This window comes from Mastigoproctus giganteus, chromosome 10 (assembly GCF_048544385.1).
Source record: "Mastigoproctus giganteus isolate SK-2022 chromosome 10, ASM4854438v1, whole genome shotgun sequence".
In the NCBI taxonomy this organism is placed as follows: domain Eukaryota; kingdom Metazoa; phylum Arthropoda; class Arachnida; order Uropygi; family Thelyphonidae; genus Mastigoproctus; species Mastigoproctus giganteus.
Window position 1 is genome coordinate 216,067,168 of NC_143584.1, and position 8,936 is coordinate 216,076,103.

Sequence of the window (8,936 nt, forward strand, 5' to 3'; positions counted from 1 at the left end):
TTTTTTAAAAAAAACGTGTAACATGAATTCTACCGGTGTAAAAAAAAATGAAGTGACAGACATCTTTCCTCTTACAGAATTCGGATTGTTCTCCACTATGACAAATGGTACCCCAAACAAAAAGAAATAATGTGTCTACATACACTTTTCAAAATCTTCTGAGTCCTCTAATCCTACCTTGGATGAGCCAACAACTTGGTCTGCAGACCTTAAACAAAATCCCATATTAGCAAATAAATTTTCACAAGAGGTGTTTATCATATATGCAATGTCTATATTGTAGCAATGTTTATTTTTGTATTAACACAAATTGTCGTAGTATGTTGCACTGAATGTTCTCTACACAAACGTCTGAACTGGACATTTGAAGCACTGGAATACTGATAGGATTATTCATTGTTGGTCAGGGAAAAATACTGGAACTTCTTCTCAAAGAATTCTTTGGTAACATTTCCTTTATATCACCATTGCTCCACACAATAGTATTACATGCAACAAAAAAAATCAAAGAATCAGTATCTATTCTTTTTAACAAAATTAGTATAATATGACAGTAGATATACTATTCATTATGACAATTAACAACTGAGACACAAATATTCAATACATAAGACATCCTTTTATAATGAATGTATTTAAAATATATCAAGCAAACAGCAAAAAAAAATATTCTTCTAACATGTGAACATTTTTTTACTTATTCTATTTTATTTCTTTTTTTTTTAAAGGAAAATATAGCAAACATCAAACATTAAATGATTATATAATATAAATCCTCACATATAATTAAATTCCTGCAACTAATATACAGAATTTGCAATAAGAACAAAAAATCAAAGAATACATTGAATAAATATGGCTACAAGTACTAACTTATTCTTGCAAAGTTATAAGACTACCAATTGAACTGTAAAAATTTAGGCAGTTATATCAACTGACCAATTGTATAGTTTTAACTGTTCAGCACCTTCTGATGGTGCAACCATCATCTGTGGAGAATATCTCACTAACTCTCCAGACATAGAGAGAGTTCTTGGGTCCACAAATCCTTAAAGTTTAAGGCCACTGAGTACACTTGTCAGCTGTGAAGACTGCATCATATTCCTTGAGTGATTTCATGGAGATAGTCCTTCACTATTCACTGGAACACCACGTCAGAGCATGAGAAAGACTAAATGTTCACTACAGTTCTGAATGGGAGAACTTTTTGCATGCCTTCAGAGGAAGGACAACCATCATGCACATAAAACTGAGACATCCAAAAAAAAATATCCTCTAAGCAACTGAGCAAGAAGATAGTAAAATGTTAAGTGGATCTCATTTTCTCTTTTTGTCTTTCTTTTTTCTTTCTGGACAATTTGTTCAACTGATAGGTTCACAAACTTTATTCATCTTTTCAGATTTGTTTTGACTTGTAGGAGAGGGGGTGAGGTCTCATGCCATTTACCCTTCATCTATAAACTTTCCACTCAATCAGTGCACTATTTTAATCATCAGCTATTTGGATTATCAAAGGCAAGAGCACAAGATTGATACTTCAACAGTTTGCTTTCTGTTCCCTTTTCATTGTAGTTGATATTGACCAAGTATGAGTACTATTCAAACTCTCTTTACATTAATACAATATCATTAACCTTTCTAATGTCATGCATGATAAAGTTCCAATTGGTGGATAAATTTCTTTCCAAAAAAAAAATATTTGTGGAACTAGAACTCTGATTTATATGGTATCAAAATTTTAACTCAGGATGAGGCTGAGTATTCTTTTTCAAAATGGTACAAGGAAAGATTCTCTTATCTTCATCTAGAAACACAGGTGTTACTATTTATTACACTCTACTCTTCTCTTCGGAGGAACGACAAAACAAGCAGTAACTGGGCAGAACCAGCCGTCCTCAGGCCACTTATTTCATCCGATCTTCAAAAGAAAAAGCCTAAATATATATATAGACATATTTATATTTTTTTCCAGAATCTTTTCTCTTGTAGTGAAATTTTAGTCAGCAATGAGAGAGAGAGAAAACAAAAGAAACTAGGGGGTGCACCCAAAAGGCCCTAGTATCCACTGCAACCTTCCTCTCAAAATTGGCCTATACAATTGCAACATGTTTTGTGGAATGAGGGTGATAATATAGGTTCCATAAGAAAATATTTTCCTCAATGGTCAAATTTGAATAAGAGTTCTAGTATTTATCTTCTTTTACCTTCTCTTTTTTTTTTTTTTGGCGTGAAACAACTCCTGAAAATAACTCTTGTTTTTATTTGAAATCCAGATTCTCTTTCCATGTTTTCACCTTCATCCTTTAATCCCCTTTGCTCACTGCATCATCCATAACAAAACTGCTGATAAACACAATGATAGAGTTTGATGAGAACTAACCTTTCTGTTCCCTTTATAAGTAAAAACTTCATGGGTCTGATACTCTAATTAATCAGAAACTTCATTTAATGTATCTCTTAGCTTATAATCAAATCATCTTCAACCGAATGCAATATTCATCTCATGCCACTATGCATCAATTTAGCATGATACTGGAATCATTATTCTTATATAACTTTCCCTCTCCAAGAACTGACTTCTTTTCTTTAAAGATGGAGGAAACACAATAACAAACTTTTCCTCATACTGTTTTCTCTTTCTCACAAATTTCAATTTTGCTTCTTTATAGTTTTAATCTCTCCACGCATCTCTTATAAGACCTGCCAAATCAAGGCCTCTGTCATCATTTGGTGTATTTAACCTCGCGGTAAGTGGACTTCCCAACATCCACTGAATAGTCCTATCTAATCCACTGGGTTGATCAGCGTGATCTGCACTTCCATGTTCTTCTGTATTTTGATCAGAAGATTCGCCTCTCTGCATCTCTGTTTCATGAGAGGAGCTTCCATGTTCTGTTCCTACTCTACTGTCAGAAGCTGATTCGTGAATTCTCACTTCATTTTGTGACGGTGGATTGAGGGTTACCACATATGGTGTGTGAGTTACACGACTACGACTGCGCAAATTATAGTCATGTGTCTGTGCTGGCTTATGGGTAGATTCAACTGTCTCCTCAGACTGTTTTCTCACTGATGGCCTATTTTGGTTCTCTTTTGGAGACATCATCATAGGTTCTGAAATAGGTGCAGTTCTGGTTGGCTGCAAATACACAGGTTGGGGGTCTATGGGTGGGATTAAATCACATTCTTCTATTATGGGGTCATCAAAGATCCATGTTTCTTTTGGCACTTTTGGCACCGTCTCTGTACCAGATTGATCTTGTATTTCACCATCTTCTGATTCTTCTGACTCTTCTACTCTAAGTTCAGGAAACACTTTCCTATTTACCACCTTTGTCAATCTGTCAACATGCACTAACTGCTTGTCCTTAGGTTTATTTATATTCTGTATTTCAAAATTGACTGGAGAGGTCTGATTGATCACACGGTAAGGTCCTGTACTCAATCGAGCCAGTTTCTTCGTGGTACCGGCTTTCACCTTGGGAGTAAAAAGGTAAACAAGGTTTCCTACTCGAATATTCTTATCCACAGCCACTGCTGCTCTACGTTGTTCTTGTTTCTGCACTGCTTCCTCCAAATGTTCAGAGACCATTTCATAAGCTCTACGGAGTCGTGCACACATTTCTTCTGAATAGTTCTCTAAGGATGCGTAACTTGGCCTTAATTTTGCATGCCATAAATCTGAAGGTAACACTAAATCTCTGCCATAGATTAAAAAGTTGGGTGTTTCTTGAGTAGAACTGTGAGTTGCAGCATGATATACAGCCACAGCCAATGGAATCATTTCGTCCCAGTCAGTCTGAGTCTGATTTATGACATGGGATAATATGTTCGCTAAGGTACGGTTTAACCGTTCCACCTTGGCATTGCACTGCGCATGAAGCGGAGAGGTATGAATTTGGTGAATGTTCAATTTTTCACATACTTGTCGCAATAATGAGGACATGAAATTTGTACCTTGATCGGTGAGTATGTATTTAGGAATTCCATGTCTCGATATCACATTGTTTATAAATGCGGTGGCTACTTCATCTGCCTTCTGAGTTTTGAGTGGAACTGCTTCAACATAACGCGTGAAATTATCCACTGCTAACAATAAATATTTGTGTCCTCTCAAGGACATAGGAAGTGGTCCTAGGATATCTAATGATACTCGCACCCAAGGTGAATTTTCACTGGGAACTCTCATCAGAGCTGCTTTAGCTTTCGGATTGTACCCTTTTCGTTCCAAACACGATGGACATGACTCAATATAATTCTTAATGTCGCTGTAAATCCCAATCCAGAAAAAATTCTTTTTTACCTTCTCTAATGTCTTCTGTAGAGACCAATGGCCTCCGTTGTCGTGGCATGCTTTCAATACCTCTGTCTTTAGGCCCACGGGGACCACTAATTGTTCTGTTGGCTCTTCTCTTGTCGCTCCAGGGTCAGATAAAGTGTAATGATATAGTATTCCCTCTTCAGATAAATAAAAGGTATCTGGGATTTTTGCTGATGCCTGGGGTATTCCTTCCAACTGTTCAATTAACTTTCTTAAAACCGGATCTTCTCTTTGCAGGGTTTTAATTAAAGTTCTGGTTTGTTGCTGGGGCATCACCAATGACTCCATGGTTAAATCAGCTGATATGGGAGCTACTAACTCAGTTGTTTTAGCCTTTCTTAGCCTTTTTTTCTTTTCATCCTCTTCTAACACTGGCCTTGAAAGAAAGTCTGCATTCGAATGTACTTTACCAGGACGGTACTGAATTTGGAAGTCGTATTCTTGTAAAAGCATACTCCATCTCGCTAAGCGGGGAGAAGGATTCTTCAGATTGAGCAAATAACTCAAGGGTTGGTGATCTGTTATCAGGGTGAAATGATTGGACACTAAAAAAGGTCTGAACTTTGTGACTGCGAAAACAATAGCCAAAGCTTCTTTCTCTGTCGTACTATAATTCAATTCTGACTCCTTTAATAGCCTAGAAGCATAGGCAACTGGCTGTCTTGTATCTTCATCCATCTGAAGCTCGAGACAGGCCCCTACACAGTATGCTGAGGCATCAGTAGATAAGAGAAATGGTTTTGTAAAGTCAGGAAAAACCAACAGAGGTTCAGTTGTCAAGGCAGTTTTCAGTTGATCGAAAGCGTGCTGCGTGGAACAGTCCCAAACAAAAGGTTTTTCTTTTTTTGTTAGCGAAGTGAGAGGTCTTGCTATCTCTGCATAATTGGGAATAAATTTCCTATAGAAACCTGCCATTCCAAGAAATGATCGGACTTGTTTTACGGACCGGGGGGGGCGTGCGTCTCGAACGGCGACTACGTTTTCTCGATCCGGACGGATGCCTTCAGAACTAACTAAATGCCCAACATATTTAAACTGTTCTTTCAGGAACTCACATTTCTTAGGTTTTAGCTTAAGGTCGTATTCTCTCAGACGCTGGAAAACCTTTCGCAACCTCAAGAGATGCTCATTAAGGTTGGGCGATGCAATAATTATATGATCAAGGTAAGCGAAAATCGATTCTTCACCGAGACCATGAAGCACTAATGATAAGGCTTTCAAGAATGACGAAAATCCATTCTTTAATCCATGTGGCATTCGAGAAAACTCAAATAAGGCTTCTCTAGTAGTGAAGGCGGTTTTGTGACGATCAGCTGGGTGCACCTCAATTTGATGGAATCCACTTCGCAAATCAAGTGAAGAGAAGTAGCGCGCTTTCCCTAAAAGTTGGAGAATTTCATTTAAATCTGGGACAGGATATGCATCTGAAACCGTTTTCGCATTCAATCTCCGAAAATCAATACAAATCCTATATGATTGGTCCTTTTCGCGCACCAAAACAATTGGCGCTGAATATGGGGAGTTGCTGGGTTGAATGATGTTTGCCTCCAAAAGTTCATTCACCTGCCTTCGAACTTCATCTTTCAACAAGAAAGGAACTCTATAAGCTGACTGCTTAACCGGTATACTGTCCGTCAATTTAATTCTATGTTTATATACCTTTGAATTTCCTAGCTGAGCTGGACATTTGGCAAAAACATCTCTATATTCATACAACAAGTCTGATAGTTTACGTTTCTGATCACCAGTCAAATGATCAAGATTAAAATCATTTAAAGTCACAGGAGATGTCTTATTGTCTTCTACTTCCTTACCTGCAAGAGTAACTGGATTAATTTCAACCCTTTCCAAACTAGCAATACCCATCCCCTTTGGAAGATATAAAGGCTCAGTTGACAAATTTGCCACCAGGACTGATACTAATCCATCGGCCTGTACTTTGTCCACTGAACAATGGACAGCTAAGTCCTCATGACCAAGGTTATAATTAGGCTCTGTTAACACAAGTTGTTCTGTGGAAACAGCAAGCTGGTTACAATATGCTGTCACCACCCTTTCGGAATATCCAGGTAGCACATGTTTACATGTGAGTTTAGCTACCACAGGTTTAGAACTCATAATTTGTTCCCTAACACCTACTTCTCTTAAACAAATATTCAATGGGATTGAGCGAACCATTTTTTTACCTAAGTCAATTATGAACGAAAAACGTCTCAAAACATTCAATCCTAATATAACATTATATTGTCCGGTGAAATTTCCATTAGCTACCAAAACATTATCTTGAAAACTTGCATTATCCATTTTAATGTTTACTGTAATTTCAGTATGGATCGGTACTACATAACCAGATACACCCGTTACCGTCAAGTTTGGAGTTCTTGGATTTAGAGACTTATCATGTTTAATTTTATTAAATAAGTCTGTATTAATTAAAGTTACGCTAGCGCCTGAATCTACCAAAAATTTAGCCTCAACATTTTGAACTGATCCCATGATCAACGGCAATTGAGAATCGTTATCTAAGATATAAACTCCATGTTGCACATTTTTGTGGTTGGCATACGATTTAGCTCCTCTATAATAATTTTGACCTGGTAACACATTTCTATGACGCTGATAGTCCCTTCTATTTCCTTCTGACATCCGTTTATGTCAGAAATACCTATCTCTACCTTGTCTGTAACTTACATTATCTACCTGGTTAATTTGCCTACCAAAAATCGCTTTAGGGTGAGTTTGCCCCTGATTAAACTTATTTCTAGGCATTTCTTTTGTTGCCCCTGTGTAAGAGTTCATATCTGTCTTATTTCGATTATTATAATACATTTGGTTTGCATTTTTCACCCCATTTCCATTAAAATTGCAACTTTGTGTATTAACATAAGGCGTCCGATATTTTGGTAACGCAGTGTATTCACGCGCTCCGCGACTCGGGCACGGACGGTTAGAATAAGTTGGGGTCGGTCGGGAGCTGCTCGGACGACGGCAAGCGGCATAGCGTCTTACTGCCTGTCTTGCTTCGTATATAGGGTTACAGTATACATGCTTCCCAGCATAGCACGGAGCAGGAACGCGTCTCTCACTTTGGGCGAGTTCATTGCTACTGACACCTGAGGGCATAGCGTCTCTTCGTTCGTCAGACTGCGAATACGTAAAACTGGGCGCTCTGTTATTGTAGGGTGAAAAATATGGATAAGCCGCAGTATCAAAATTTTGACATCGTTCCGTTTCGTAAATTGGCGTTTGTAAATTATTACAAGTCGCGTTACTTACAGCTAAGGCTTTAAACGATTGTTGTAAATCTAGTATTTGATCTTGTAAAGGTTTAATAAATTTTTCAAAATAATTTTCCTGCTGGCTACCGACTACTTCATTATTAGATTGACAGTATATGGCATTAATTGGTCTGTGTTTTGTTTCTGTAATAAGTTCATTTGTTTCCTCTCGTTTCGAAATAATAATTGCTTGATGGAAAGTGAGGGGGTTTTGTGACAAGACTATCCTTTTAATTTTATTTGAAACACCCCTAAGAAATTGGGCTAACATTGCCTGATCTAAAATCGACTTTGCTTCAGGGGTTTCATTTTGTATCTTAAACGCCTTTCTTGCCAGATTTTGAATTCGGGCTCCAAAGCTGGCGACATTTTCGTCAGGTTTTTGCACAGTATTAGCGAATTCACTTAAACAAGTGACTATGGGTTCCGTTTTTTCAAAGTGAGCTAAGAAAGCATTTTTGAACACGTTATAATTTTTTTCCTTCCGTAATTCAATGGATTGTGCTAGAAATTCCGCAGCCAAAGAACGAAATTTCGCTCGACAAATCGAGATGAGTTCGGAATCACGCCAATATGCTAGTTCCCCTACGCTTTCTAAAGTTTCAAAAAAATATTGGGCAGATGGACCTTCATCTGTACCAAAAAAAGTAGGCACAAGGCCGAGAAAACCTGAGATATTAGCCACATGCAGTCTGTCAGATCCGGGAGGGGATTGTGTTTGTTGCGTATCAAACAATGGGGCAGAAAGGTCGGTTGAAGTTTGTGGGATTTGTTCTTCCATGTTGGATTTATAAGTGTCTATGTTAAATTAGGTGACTCTATTAATATTTGAGTAAAATTCGGGGTGGGAAGGTCCCTCCAAAATAGTGTACTTACCTTTACGTAGCTGAAACAGAACTAAACAGTTAGTACTGAGCAATGCTAAAAACAAAATGAGTTTCTAACACATAGCAACTAGAATTTTTTTTTTGTAATTTATTTTTATTATTTGTTTTGACAAATCAATTAACTACTACTAAATGCTTCTAGTTGTATGTATTACTACTGTGTATGTACTTGAGGACTATGTTATTTGTATTGCTGAAAAAGAAAAAAAAAATAATAAAATGTCTCTAACCATTCTCTGTATACACACAAAATCACTAGTGTTAGACGTTTCCCTTTTATTCTATTACCACATTAATCCCTTATTTGTCTTCTATTCACTAGTTACTCTTGTTGTGCTTTGCTCTTCAGTTTACAGTAATCCTCATAACTCACAAGCTTTCATATATAAAAAAAAGAGGTTTTTCATCCCGCAAAAGCACATTTCATCCTGGTCACGATTAGCAACCAGT